This window comes from Oryctolagus cuniculus, chromosome 2 (genome assembly GCF_051225735.1).
Source record: "Oryctolagus cuniculus isolate XC-2025 breed Fujian yellow rabbit chromosome 2, ASM5122573v1, whole genome shotgun sequence".
Taxonomy (NCBI): Eukaryota; Metazoa; Chordata; class Mammalia; order Lagomorpha; family Leporidae; genus Oryctolagus; species Oryctolagus cuniculus.
The window spans coordinates 32,430,343-32,445,549 of NC_142868.1; the positions used below are offsets into that span (position 1 = coordinate 32,430,343).

Consider the following 15,207-nt stretch of genomic DNA (forward strand, 5'->3'; position numbering starts at 1 on the left):
GTTTTGATACCTGGCTCTGGCTCCTGACTCCAGCTTCCTACTAATGCAGACCCTAGAAGGCAGTGGCAATGGCTCAAGTCATTGTGTTCCCACCACTCATGTGAAAGAACTAGATTGAGTTCCTGGCTCCTGGCTGTGTCTTCTAATCCCATTCCTTGAACTGTGGGCATTCAGGGAGTGAATGAGCAAGTGTGAGTGCTGCTTCTCTTGTTCTGTCTTTTTTTTTTTTTTTAATTTGATAGATATAGTTAGACAGTGAGAGAGAGAGAGAGACAGAGAGAAAGGTCTTCCTTCCATTGGTTCACCCCCCAAATGGCTGATACAGCCGGTGCGCTGCACCGATCTGAAGCCAGGAGCCAGGTGCTTCCTCCTGGTCTCCCATGCGGGTGCAGGCGCCCAAGCACTTGGGCCATCATCCTCCACTGCCCTCCCAGGCCACAGCAGAGAGCTGGACTGGAAGAGGAGCAACCGGGACTAGAACCCGGTACCCATATGGGATGCCGGCACCACAGGTGGAGGATTAACCAAGTGAGCCACCATGCCGGCCCCTTGTTCTGCCTTTCAAACAAAAATGTGGAAACATTTTAGAAGACAATGGGGATTTTCCATGAACTTGAAAAGCCCACCAGAATAGAGAAGGGTGTATGAAGAGATTTGTGTTTGCACAACTTGGAGTTAAATGAAGCTAACAAATCTCTTTAGGACATCTTAGGAGCTCTAAAATGCAAATGGGCATGGAACTCTTTAATGGAACTCCATTTCCAAAACTGGGTTAGTTATGAGATCTTTTATTTAGAGAAGCATCTTAGGGGGGCCTACATCATCACCAAGGCTTGCTTTAGTTGAAAACTGATTTTCAAAAAGATTTATTTATTTATTGGAAATATAGAGTTGGAGAGATGGAGACAGAGATGTTCCATCCACTGTTTCACTCCCCAGTAGCTGCAATGGCTGGGACAGAGCCAGGCTGAAATCAGGAGCCTGAACTCCCTCCTAGTCTCCCATGTGGGTGCAGGGGCCTAAGCATTTGGGTCATCTTCCGCTGCCTTCCCAGGGGCGTTAGCAGGGAGCTGGATCAGAAGTGGAGCAGCTGGGACTTGAACCGGTGCTTATATCGGATGCTGGCACTGCAGGCAGCAATTTAACCTGCTGTGCCACAACACTGGCCCCAGATGAAAATCTGCTGATTAGAGTAAAAGCAAACAAACAAGACTGAAGCAACAGTGCTAAAGAAATCAGTTAATCTCGGAAGTCAGCATTGCTGGGGCAAACACAGCAATGGAACTTTTAACAGTCAATAAAAAGTAGCCTCCAAACCCAAAGGGAACCTCACCTTGTATTTTCATAGCCTTTGTTTGGCTCAGATGGGAAAGAGTAGAGGACCTCATGTAGAGAAGGCCTGGCCTGGCCAGCTCCCATGACGTCAGCTCCCGTGACATTGTCACTCTCTTCTTTCCCTCCACAACTGTGGAAAATGCCAGTTGCTTCTCAGGACCACCCACCATTGCCCCATTACCCGCTGCATGTGGGTGGCCTGTCTGCACCTGGCAGCCTGAGAGCCTGACTCTCAAACCAGCTGAACTGGCCATTGAGTCAACCCATTTTGGTTTTCCTTATCACTCAGCTGTCTGGGGCACAGTGTGGGAAAAACAACCAAAGCCACCACTCACTGATCTGTCGATGGATCACTGACTGCATAAATAGCTTCCTGGCTAATGGTAATAGAAATTCAAGTTTAATCCGTTTTTAAAAAAGATTTATTTATTTATCTGAAAGGAAGAGTTAGAGAGTGGAGGGGGGAGAGGGGAAGAGAATCTCCCCCACCTGCTGATTCACTCCTCAAATGGCCGTAATGGCCGGGGCTGAGCCAGGTCAAAGTCAGGAGCGTGGAACTCCATCTGGGTCTCTCATGTGTGTGGCAGGGGACCAAGGACTTGGTTCACCTTCAGTTGCCTGCCCAGGAGCATTAGCAGGGAGCTGGATTGGAAGTGGGGCAGCTGGGGCTCGAACCTGTTCTCATATGGGATGCCAGCACCACAGGCAGTGGCTTAACCTGCTGTGCCACAATGCTGCCCCCACTATGTAGTCTTCTATTCTTTTAAATATTCCTGCACATTTTCTCATTTAAACATCACAATAACTCTGAGGCATATTGTGGCTTCTTATCAGTAGAGAAATTTAATCTTCAGGAAATGAAATTACTTACCCAAGGTCACTTGTCAATGCTGGGACTAGAAGCTGAGTATTTTTAGCCCATAAATTGATGCTTTTCCTCCCTTTTGGGCTATGCAATATGAGGAAGAGAATTGCTATTTAAAACCTAGGTGGCTGAAGGAGTTCACAGAATGGCACCATGTCACCCCAAATATGGCACCTTGGTGAACTGAGTGATTTGAATTAAAGGCACTTGAGAATCAGCAGATGTTGGGTAAGGCCTTTCCCTGAAATTCCCTCAAGATCAGATCCACCAAAGAGGAATACAGTTACCTTCCGTCTTCTTACTGGAATTTCATTAACCAAGAAAGATGGAACTCCTATCACAGAAAGACTGAACATCAAGTGCCACACATGTAGCCCAGAAAGACTTAGTCCCCTTGTCTGTCCTTGGGGCCCATTCATCGCCCCCGAAAGTCCTTTACTCTCCCTTTAAAATCGCCACACCGCTCACTTCCCTCTGCCCTTTGAAGCAGGGTGTGTGCTCCTGGGCCTCATTAGGCTATCGGACACTCACCTGTGATGCCCCCATGCGTATTAATAGATTGGCATTATTTTCTCCTGTTAATCTGCCTACTGTTGGTTTGTTGCAGACTCAAATGATCAAAACCATTGGAAATAAAGTTCATTTCACCTGCACCCCCTTAGTGGTGCAGCATCAATGCAGACAGAATCAACCACACAGTGCTCCCTTTCCTGGGCCAAGAGTAGAGGGAGAGGTCACACGTCCAAGCCAAGAGAGACCAAGGAGAGGTCACAGTCCAGTTCTCTGTGGCTGCTAGGAGGACAGCACCTGTCTGGACTGCAGCTGTGGGGTGGTAGATCCAGAACCAGAAAGGGGAGGTGGAGATGAGTTCATCTACATTAAAAAGTGAGGGGAACTGAGCCGGTGAGAGGAGAGCAAATGTAGGGGGGCAGAACTACAGAGACTCAGGAGATCCAACGCACAAGGAAGGGCTTGAAGGTATGGCAGGGACATCATTGTGGACATGAGACTGAGGAACTTCTACCATTAGGAAGGTCTGCTGACCACCTGGAAGGCACTCCGAGTTTTGGTGCCACAGTTCCTCTCTGAGCCCCACAGTTGAGCCTGTGTGTATAGCATGAGGAGGGCACACGCAAGTGGGGCTGCTAGTGTGGAATGAACCCCACTTCTTGAACTGACTCGTGCGCTCAGGGGTCGCAGTGACAGGGATGAAGAGGAGACACAAAGTCATCTTGTCTAGCCCCCAGGAGACCCGGAGGCATCAGTCCTCTGTTCCATGGAGGATGGGTTGAACAACTTTCTGGCTTCCAAAAAGACGCGTACTGTGACATCAGATCATTGCTGCATCTCTCCCAGCTCTTCCGTCACAGTGGTGTGATTGTCCCAGGGCAGTTCTGGGCTCTCAGGACCCAACTCTCCAAGCCTCAAGTGCTGAGGTTCTCTCTTCATGTTCCCATCAGTCTCTGGGAAACTGGAAGGAAACGCTAACTCCTGCTCCTCACTCCTGGCTCCAAGAACTCTTTGTGTTGTGATACCTTCTTTTTTTTTTTTTTTTATTTGACAGGTAGAGTTATAGACAGTGAGAGAGAGAGAGACAGACAGAAACGTCTTCCTTGCATTGGTTCACCCCCCAAATGGCCGCCATGGCCAGCACTGCGCCAATCCGAAGCCAGGAGCCAGGTGCCTCTTCCTGCTCTCCCATGGGGGTGCAGGGCCCAAGCACTTGGGCCATCCTCCACTGCACTCCCAGGCCACAGAAGAGAGCTGGACTGGAAGCGGAGCAACCAGGACTAGAACCTGGCACCCATATGGGATGCCGGTGCCGCAGTTGGAGGATTAGCCAAGTGAGCCACAGCCCCACCCCCGGGAAGGGGAAGGTTGTTTTTGTTTGTTCAGCAAGCAAATCAGCCTCAGCTGGCCAGGGAGAGGCTCCAGGACACCTGATGGGAGTCGGTCTTCTCTAGGGAACCCTGCACGTATCAACAGCCTCATTCCAGCTGCTTGCAGGAAACAGGGACTTTGTGTACTGGATGTGACCTCCTAGGATTCTAAACTGCTCTGTGGGGATAGATGTCCACTGACTACTCTCCTGTCCTCTTTCCTGTTCCAGTGCCTACTTTTCCCACTATTTGTTTTTCCCAGTTGGTGAAGACCTTGTTGCCGAGGTTTTGCTATCGTATCTAGAAAGCATCACACAGGAACACGTGCTGCCCTGCACGGTGTGTTAGCACAGAGCAGGTGGTGGGACACCTCCTTGCGGTTGGCTGAAATTTGCCTCCTCAAAGATCCCCCAAACCTCCATGTATCTTACCTTGCAGGGTAAAAAGGACTTTGCAGATAGGATTAAGTTAAGGGTCTCGAAACGGGGACACTACCCCAGGCTGCCCAGAGGAGCCCAATGCCATCATGAGGGTCTTTATAAACACAGGGAGTCACAGAAGGGGGTGTGACAGCCCTGCGGCTGACTGAGAGCGAAAGCATGTGGGTAACCACAAGGAGTTGGAGCAGGCAGGAAAACAGGTTCTCCCTTAGAGCTTTGGGAGGGGCACAGACCTGCTGACACGTTGATTTTATGCCAGGGAAATTTATTTTGGACTTCTGGCTTCCAGAACTGTAAGATCCATTTGTGCTGCTCTAAGTCCCTACATGTGTGGAAATCCGTTACAGTGCAATAGAAAACTAATTCAGGACTGCAACCGGAAGTAGAATCCTAACAGTGACAGTAACCTGGCACGAAAGAACCAACTGCAGCGTCAAAATAAAGTGTATCTCATCACAGTGAAAACAGTGTCTCCTCTTACCCTGTCCCCTTTCAATGGTTGGTCATATTGCTTTCCAAGGCGGTGTTGCTCAGCTTGTGTTACTTTAACTAACATAGTGGGGAGGAGCTTCTGGGAAAGGAGGGGGCTTCTTGGGGCTTGCGGTTTGGAGGGTCATAGTTCAGGATGGTGCAGCCCCACGAGTCTGGTGTCTGCTCGAGGAGGTCGTGGCAGAGTGGGAGTTGGGGGACAATTCCATGGGGAGCCAGGAAGCAGAGCGAGAAGCTATACTGAAGTCAGCTTCGATAACCAACCCCTGGTGAGGGGCAACTCTCCGAAGACCTAAAGACTTCCCACCAGGTCCACCTCTCCGATGCTATAATTAGATCGAGTATCCACCCGGAATCCATCAACCCTTAACATAAGACTTCAGAGTTTAAACATTTGCATGAGTTTGGGGAACTAGGTCATGTTCAATCCATAACAAATGCAGTTAAAATTAGAATACATATAAAATTCTGTGATTGCTTTATCATAAACATGTCTCTAAATAGCCATCAAGTTTTCATAACTATCATCTTAAATTATTTCACAACACTTCTCTGCGAGAATCTTCCATACTGGCCAAATCATCCCATGGTTGTTGAGCATTTTGGCTGAAGCCAGTACTTGGCTGTAACAGCAAACTGGTGAGCAAGGGGTTTGATGGTGAGTAGCTGGGAGGCCATGGAAATACTGCTTTGTGTCTCAAAGGCCTCACTGGAAAATGAGACCAACAGCTACTCCCACAGGGTTGTTGTAAATGTTAAATGAGATACTGAATGGCTGGTGTCTCAAGCAATGCATATGGTTGATTCCCAATAAATGATAACTTGTTATGCCTCTCTTCAAATGGTGATAATAATTTGATAATAATTCTTTGTTATCCAGTATCTAAATTTCTATAGTTTTCAGATAATTACTATTAAAATGAGTTGCTAAGTCTTTAAAGGCTCTTTTAATCCTCCCTTCATCTCATTTCTCTCTCTCTCTCTCTCTCTCTTTTGAAGATTTATTTATTTATTTGAAAGGCAGAGTTACAGAGAGGCAGAGAATGAGTGAGAGAGAGGTCTTCCATCCACTGGTTCACTCCCCAAATGGCCGCAATGGCCAGAGCTGCGCTGATCCAAAGCCAGGATCCAGGAGCTTCTTCCTGGTCTCCCACCCGAGTGCAGGGGTCTAAGCATTTGAGCCATCTTCTACTGCTTTCCCAGGCCATAACAGAGAAATGGATTAGAAGTGGAGCAGCCGGGACTTGAGCCAGTGCCCATATGGGTTGCTGGTGTAGCAGACAGAGGATTAACCTACTGCGCCACAGTGCTGGCTCCACCAATTATTATTATTATTATTTTTTACAGGCAGAGTGGATAGTGAGAGAGAGAGAGAGAGAGAGAGAAAGGTCTTCCTTTTGCCGTTGGTTCACCCTCCAATGGCCACCACAGCTGGCGCCCTGCGGCCGGCACACCGCGCTGATGCGAAGGCAGGAGCCAGGTGCTTCTGATCTCCCATGGGGTGCAGGGCCCGAGCACTTGGGCCATCCTCCACTGCACTCCCTGGCCACAGCAGAGAGCTGGCCTGGAAGAGGGGCAACCGGGACAGAATCCGGCGCCCTGACCGGAACTAGAACCTGGTGTGCCGGCGCCGCTAGGCGGAAGATTAGCCTATTGAGCCGCGGCGCCGGCCACCACCAATTATATTTAAAGGAGTTGGTTCGCTGGTGTCTGCTAACAGGAACAAGGAATTTTCAAAAATCATTACCATTATGAACTCTAATTCATCGAAGTAAGAATTTTTATTGAGGGGCCAGTACTGTGGCAAAGTAGGCTAAGCCTCCACCTGCGGTGCTGGCATCCCATATGGGCTCTGGTTCATGTCCCATCTGCTCTTCTTCCACTCCAGCTCTCTGCTATGGCCTGGGAAAGCAGTAGAAGATGGCCCAAGTACTTGGGCCCCTGTATCCACGTGAGAGACCTAGAAGGAGCTCCTGGCTTTGGATCAACCCTGCTCCAGCCATTGCAACCATCTGGGGAGTGAACCAGCAGATGGAAGACCTTTCTCTCTGTCTCTCTCTCTGTGTCTGTAATTCTACCTCTCAAATAAATAAATAAACCTTTTTAAAAAGAATTCTCAGAGATGCTCCAATATTCCCATCTTGGACAAGTGGGATCCTCTTCAGATTGGCTGCTGTGTCTACAGACATGACCCTTGTGATCTGGCAACTTCCTTGTTCTTCTGACTTAAGGTATTCAGGCTTTCCTGACATTACTTGCCTCAGACCTTGCATTTGGACATTCCTACAGGGAGTGTTCTTAGTACAAAACAGTATTTGGCGACAACACTCTGAACACTAAATGTGCTCCATGCTATTGAACTAATCACTACTGTCAGGCTTATTCAATAGTCAGAGATAAGAAGTACTTATTTGAAAAGTTAAATATAAAGATTATCGAAAGCTCATAATAACACTTGCAATTCTCATCTCCCTGGGACTATAGATTTTTTCACCTAACTGCACTGATCTTCATCCATATCTCATTTCTCCTAGGTCAAAAGTCCTGGATTTTTTAATAACCATAAACTTTTCCAGATTTAATACAGAAATTTCAAAACACACCAGCACTACCACAGATTACAAGATAATTGAAAACAATTTAAGATCATTTTCAGCTCTTTTTTTTTTGTTCATATCTTTCTGGGTATCCAGTCAATTTACTCTGCGTGTGTGTGAGGGGGGGGTTAAGTTTTATTTATTTATTTGAAAAGGAGAGTAAGAGAAAAAAACACACACACATGCTAGAGAGATATTAATCTTCCATCCACTGGTCACTCCCCAAATGCCCACAACAGCCAGGGCTGGTCCAGGCCAAAGTCAGGACCCAAATACCATCTGGGTTTCCTGGGTGGGTGTCAGGAGCCCAAGCACTTGAACCATCAGCTGCTACCTTCCTAGGCACAAATTTGCAAGAAGTTGAATTGGAAGCAGACTAGTTAGGACTTAAACCGGCACTCTGATATAGGATGTGGGGGTCCCACGCAGCTTAACCTACTGCATCACAATTCCCACCCCCAACTTACTGTGTTTTAAAGTCCTTGGAAATGGCTTCTGTGTGGTTGTGCTGCCAGTTCCATGCACTGTTGGATTATTCTATTTCATGTTAGCTTTTACCTTTAGAGATTTCAACAGTTGCATCTCATGATTGCAGGAGGTATTTACATGGTCCCCGGGTCAAATCTATAAGTGACAGTGTGCCTGAGAAGTCCAGCTTCTGTGTCTCTGAACCATACTTATCCCTTTGCCACCCACTTAGAGATGGTTTTGTTCCTCCCCTGCATATAAACATGTATGCAAAGGCATATTTGCTGCCCTCCCTTTTTCTAGAAAAGCTAAGCAAACTTTAAAAAAAATCCTTTCTTGTTCAGAATGATTTTAGATTTGCCACAAAACTGAACAGAAAATACAGACTTTCCTATATCCCCTGTACACCCACTCATGCACGTCCTTCTCTGCTCTCAACATCCCACACCAGAGTGGTGCACTTGTAGGCTCCATCTAAACTGGACTGCATCATGCATCCATAGCGGGCTACTAAGTGGGGTGTAGCCAACTTGTCCTGGATGGCATCAGCTGGGAGAGCTTATCTGCTCCAAGTGGTCTCACCCACTAGCAGCCTGGCTGTGGGAGCAACCAAAAATATGCAGCGCTGAAGGTGAGCAGACACTTTTGGTCCAGTCTATTGGCTAAAACAACAGCCAATTTTACTGCCAAAGGAATAGCCCATTGCAACAAGGAGTGGGGAAATGGACTCTACCATTCATTGAGGAAGCTATAAAGTCACATTGCAAAAGAGAGGGAAACAGGGAGAAACAGAGAAGCAGGGCCAGTTCTGCATGCAGTCTGCAGCTTGGCTCACAGGCTAGGAACCTGTACAAGTTCCTTGCGTGCTCTGAAGGGCTTTATTTGTTCATGCTATTTTTCTCCATGTGACTGCATTTCAGTCCATGTAAATAGGCTGCCCTCCATTTCCCTCTGTGCAACATCCTTAGGAGTCCTTGCAAGTAGAATGACAGCAATACATCCTTGAAGCCTCATTTTCCTTCCGTGCCTGTAAAGTGAACCCATGCAGTCCGTGTTCAGCAAACTCAACTTGGCTACCCAGTGTTTTGAGAACTCCATTTTACTTGGAGTCAAATCCACTAGATCACATTTATGGGAGTGTGGTACTCAGACTTGATTCGGATTCCAGCAGTTACTCTGGAGATACTCCAGTGTATACCCCCGAATCCACACCCCATTCAGCTAGCTTCTCTGCATACAGCTGGGTTTTCATGGGCCAATCCAGATCCGAGTGGAGGAACTTCCCAGATGCTGCAGCGTGAGGACCAGTAGCCCGGGAGACAGGAGAAAGGGGTTCTCTCACTGCCTCTGCTACTTTCCAGCCTTGGGTTCCTGGATGGTCATGATCTCTCAGAGTTTCAGCTTCCCCATCTGTGAAACAGGAAGAGTAAGTCCCACCTCATGGAGTCAAGGTGAGGATGCAATGGAACATGACATCACATCACATAGCCATAACACCGTCTTTTCCTTCCAGCTTTAATGTTTGAGGACTACTTCTCGCTGGCGTTAAGAAGGGCAGAAGTTGAGCAAATCCTGCATTAAGCCCCCAGTACCCTGGACCTCTCAAGACGCAGGGGTATGGGTATCCCTTTGCCTAGGGGTCGGGCTGGTGGCACTGAATGGAGAGTCAGCAGTTGCACAGGTTAGGTCACAGCTTTGAAGAACACAGTGCCCGTGCCAGGGCAGAGGCTGTGGGTGGCTGTGCTCCCTCCTTCCCGAGACGAGCGCGTGCACGGAGCTTCCTGCTGGGGGAAGGCTGCTGCCTGCTCACAGCCCCACCTTGCTGGCTGCCAGGCTGGTGCAGGTGTCGGGCAGCACTAGGAGAGCAGCTTTGTTTGCTTGAACGTCTGCCTCATCACTCAGAGTTTGACAGGCTTCAGAGCTTGTTTCAGACTTTAAGAAAAAAAAAAAAGGCGGGAGGTGGTGGAGTGGAAATAGGATCCTTGTATTACAGAACACTCTCCTGCGGGAGAAAACAATGCTAATCCAGACCCTGGTTGTTGTTCTAAGAGTGACTGGAGCTGAAGCTGCAGTTCAGAGCCAGGGTGTTAACCCACTAGGGACAACCCCCCCCTGCGGTGACTCAGCGCTTTGTGCACGGGGCCCCCAGGCATTTCAAGAGTTGCCTGTTGGCAGCCAGAGCCCCTGCCTTTTCACTCTACACCAAAGCCTCTTTTACCATTTGCCCTTCAGACCAGGGAGGGAGCTGCTAGGTCCCGCTCAGCATCCCTGTGTCTGGAACCTGTCTCATGTCACCTGGAATTAAGTTTGAACTTGACACTGAATGCCGTCTGCCTGAGTGGGTGGTGGCTACCCTGAGCACCAAACGACATTTGAAAGCAAACACCCAGGCCCATCAGTGAAGGTCAGGGGACGTGAACAAGGTAGGCTAGGAAACCACAGCCTGCTGGACAAATTCAGCTGGCTGCGCCTATGTTTATAAATAAAGCTTTATTGGAACACCATCTCATTTTTTAAAATGTAGTCCCCCTGGCTGCTTTTATGCTAAAACAGCAGAGTAGAGAGGCTGAGACAGAGAGCGTGTGGCTGGTAGAGACAAGAATATTTTCTGCCTGACTTCACAGAAAAAGTTTGCCAAACTCCGGATTAGACACACCCTTCTAGAAACACACCACCCCGCGGGACAGCCTCCCATCTCCTGGCTGGGGATTTCTCAAGCCGGTGTGTGGCTTGAGTGCAGCAGAGGGCCCAGCCGCAGAGCTGACGATGCCTGGTGCTAGGCCCCCTGGGCCTGCAGAGCCTGGCAAGCCAGCATGTCCACGGCAGACTCCGGAAGCTGCGGAGGCCCCTGAGTGGCTGCTGGGCTGGTGGGCAGGCACCGGGTCGTCTCAGATTTCTCAGGGAAGCTCCCTGCTACTGTTCATCCTCCCTGGGTGCAACCACCAGGTAACCCCGGGGGGCAACAAGCACGTTATCTGATGGGAGTTGTATGAATTTGCAGGCTGCCGTATCAAAATACCAGAAATTGGCTTTCCAGGCAGAAGTGTATTCTCTCATACAAATGGAGCCGGAAGTCCCCACATGCAGGCATTGGCTGGGTCGTGCTCCCTCCGAGGATTCAAAGGAATGATCAGTTCCAGGCTCCTGGTAATTCCTTGGCTTGTGGTGGTTTCCCCAGAAGGCCCCAGTCATGCTGGCATTGAGCCCCCACTGCGGGCCTTTTCTTAATTCATTACCTCTGAAGCCGTCTGATAATAAAGTCACATTCTAAGGTTCAGGGTGTGGGGAGAAACCGGACTAGACTGAGTTACTGGAATTAAGACTTATTCTATGCATCTGCTCTCCCACAATATGGCGCTGGGAGAGAAGTAAACAGCTTCCGCACAGCTGCCTCCAGTTCAACCGATAAACTGTAGGACTTGCTCCTGATTGGAGGAGAGCAGCGTACTCGGCGTGTGGGCAGCCGAGTTGGGATTGGCGGAGGAGGACTATAAAGGAGGAGAGAGACGGCATGCACCAGGAACATCTAAGGGGAACATCTAGCTGAAGGAACACCCGTGCAGCCCCCGAGAAGAGCCGGCCGGCGGTGTGCCGCTCCCCTGCGGAAGTGGGGAATGCGGCCAGGGGGAACTGCCCTTCCACGGAGGTGGAAGGGATAGTAGCCAACCCGGGAAGAACCAGCAGCAAACCCGGGGAGGGCCGAGCAGACGAAAGAACAGCGCAGGGTCCTGTGTCGTTCCTCCACGAAGACGGGGAGCGACATAATGGTGCCGTGACTCGGATATGAAGCCTAGGCAGGGTTCAGTGTCGTTCCTCCACGAAGAGGGGGAGCGACATAGTGGTGCCGTGACTCGGATAGGAAACCTAGGACGGATATGAAACTTAGGAGGGAAGAAACGGGAAGACCTAGGGAAAATATCGGAGAGAGAGACTAGCAAACAGCCTAGGGAAAAGCCGGACGAAAAGGGTGCCGGAAGAAGCTATTGAAAGCCTAGGCATAGATTCGGATACGGACTACGGGGGGGAGCTGGGAGAAATCTCTAAGGTCGAAAGCGAAAGTGAAAAGCTAGAACAAACAGACTCGGACGCGGACTGTGGGGAGAGGCCAGGAGAAATGAGGGAGGAATATCGTTGGAGGAAAGTTTGGGGAAACATACCGGGTAGAGAAAAATGTTAGGGAAATTGAAGCCGCGGGGGGCAGGCCAAGGCGGACACGAAAGCCACTTTGGGGTTCTCAAGTTAGCCCGGGAATAGGGGGCGAAAAGTTGAAACCAGAAGCTGAAACGTAAGCCAGATTGGGATCCGTCTGATTAGCCCGGGGAGCAAAGGACGGGAAGCCAAACCGTGGGGCGGAGACGTATGCTGGGTTGAATTCGCCAGGCTAGCCCGGGGAACTTAGATTGAATGCTAGTGGCGGACACGTAAGCTACGCTGTGTTACTCGCGGAAGCCGCCGCGTGCAGAGAGAGCACGGGGCGTGAATAGATAGGGAACGGGGCTGGCGCGAGGCCGTGGTGCAGACGCGAAGGGCGTGGAGACCGCGGAGCGCGCGAAGCCAAGCCGCGCAAAGCCAGGAAGCGCAGATGAAAGAGGCGCGGGCTGAAGCGGCTCAGCCGGGAAGCCGCCGAGAAGTAGCCTCGGGGCGGGCACCGGGAAGCTGCAGGGATAAGAGAAATAGAAGTTTAGAAGCAAAGTGAGAGAAATAGGAATGCTGGAAGATAGAAGTAAAATGGGAGAAATAGGAATGCCCGGAGATAGAGAAATAGAGAAATAGAAAGGCCTCCCTACAACACTGCAATGTGAGAGCTTGGATTCGGTCTGCCTGATTAAGTGAGGCGATGAGCACGATGAGCACCTGCGGCGGCTAGCAGCTTATGCGCCGCAGGTCACCGAAGACAGGCACGAATTAACATCAGTAAGGCCTCCCCACAAAAAGGCAATGAGAAGGCTTGGATTCGGTTTGCCTGATAGGGCTTGTAAGCCCCTGCAGGCTCGACCAGAGCATGCGCTGCAGGGCACCGAACACAGGCACGCATCAGCGCCTAAAAACCTCCTCACAACATGGCGAAGAGAGGACCCGGATTCGGTTTGCCTGATTGATAGGACTTGTAAGAGCCTGTGGCAACTCTAGCAAGTAGAGCAGAGTGTGTGCCGCGGGACACCGAAGACAGGCGCGTATCAACGCCAAAAAATAAAAAGAAAGGGGGATCTGTGGGGAGAAACCGGACTAGACTGAGTTACTGGAATTAAGACTTATTCTATGCATCTGCTCTCCCACAATATGGCGCTGGGAGAGAAGTAAACAGCTTCCGCACAGCTGCCTCCAGTTCAACCGATAAACTGTAGGACTTGCTCCTGATTGGAGGAGAGCAGCGTACTCGGCGTGTGGGCAGCCGAGTTGGGATTGGCGGAGGAGGACTATAAAGGAGGAGAGAGACGGCATGCACCAGGAACATCTAAGGGGAACATCTAGCTGAAGGAACACCCGTGCAGCCCCCGAGAAGAGCCGGCCGGCGGTGTGCCGCTCCCCTGCGGAAGTGGGGAATGCGGCCAGGGGGAACTGCCCTTCCACGGAGGTGGAAGGGATAGTAGCCAACCCGGGAAGAACCAGCAGCAAACCCGGGGAGGGCCGAGCAGACGAAAGAACAGCGCAGGGTCCTGTGTCGTTCCTCCACGAAGACGGGGAGCGACACAGGGGGTTAGGACTTCAACGTATGAATTTTGGAGACGACTAATTCAGCCCATAGCAGAAGCTGTCTGCCCACTGCAAAGCCTGCATCCCACCGTAAAGTGGAAATCTGAACTCTGTAATGAGGAAGGAGGAGTCTCGGAACATCTAAATCAGGGTCATTCAACTTCTACTCCACCCGAGCCACCATGCTCCATTCCAAGTTGTTTCAGCTTTCCAACAACCCTTTGCACACCTGCAAACCAAGTCTCGAGTGTTCCATTTCTTCAGTGGTAGAGCAGGTTGCAAATCCCGGTGGCCTGCCTTTGAAGTTACCCCTTTCCCACTACACCAGCAGTCCTCAAACTTTTCCTGGCACTGGCAGCATTGGTATCACCTGGAAACCTGTTAGAAAAGTGCAATCTGGGCCGGTGCTGCGGCTCACTAGGCTAATCCTCCGCCTGCGGCGCTGGCACACTGGGTTCTAGTCCCGGTTGCTCCTCTTCCAGGCCAGCTCTCTGCTGTGGCCCGGGAGTGCAGTGGAGGATGGCCCAAGTGCTTGGGCCCTGCACCCCATGGGAGACCAGGAGAAGCACCTGGCTCCTGTCTTGGGATCGGCGCAGCGTGCCGGCCGCAGTGGCCATTGGAGGGTGAACCAATGGTAAAGGAAGACCTTTCTCTCTGTCTCTCTCTTTCTCACTGTCCACTCTGCCTGTCAAAAAAAAAAAAAAAGTACACTCTCAAGCCCTACCTCAGACCCACTGAGTCAGCAACTCTGCAGCAGCAGTACAGTGTGATAGTGTGAATGTTCTAGAACCCCTGCACGGGGCCAAGCAAGAGAGCGGGCAAGTTGACCCTTGCCTGGTCCTTGTGTGCCAGGCGCATGGCCGGCTGCCTTCACTGGTTTCACACGATTGTGGTAGGCACAATCGGGGACCCTCCCTGCCACCGCCCAGAACTGTGATGATGTTACCATTTGTGGTAAGAGGAACTTTGCAGGTATGGTTAAAGGAAGGGTCTGCAAGGTGGACATGACCCTGGGCTATCTGGGTTGGGCCCTGCATAATCTCATGGGCCTTGATAAGAGAAAGAGGCAGGCAGGAAGGCCAATTAGAGATGCTGGCTGATGACGCTACACCAGTGGCCTTAAAGGTGCAGAAAAAGCCACAAGTCAAACGCAAGTGACGGCTAGAAGTTGGAAAAACCAAGGAAATGGGTTCTCCCTTGGAGTCTCAAGAGGGAGCACACCCATGCCAAACACCTTGATTTTAGCCCGGTGAGACCCATTCGGACTTCGACCTCCAGAACTGTCAGGTAAGACGTGCTTAGCTTTAACCCACCACACTGTGGCCATTTGTTACAGCTGCGGTGGGCTGCAGCTCTCTCTTTAGGAGGGAGAGTCGTTATGTTCTCGACCCTGTGTGTTTCCAACCTTATGCCGCAAAAGCCAACACTCAGAGCAGCCT

At 50.4% G+C, this 15,207-nt stretch overlaps 1 protein-coding gene across 1 annotated transcript in view; it reads left to right on the forward strand.

Annotated features, from left to right (window-relative positions):
- The window catches only part of LOC149127717 (uncharacterized), a 203,802-nt gene that overhangs the window by 88,070 nt on the left and 100,525 nt on the right, over positions 1-15,207 (forward strand). The gene's annotated exons all lie outside the window — the stretch shown is intronic.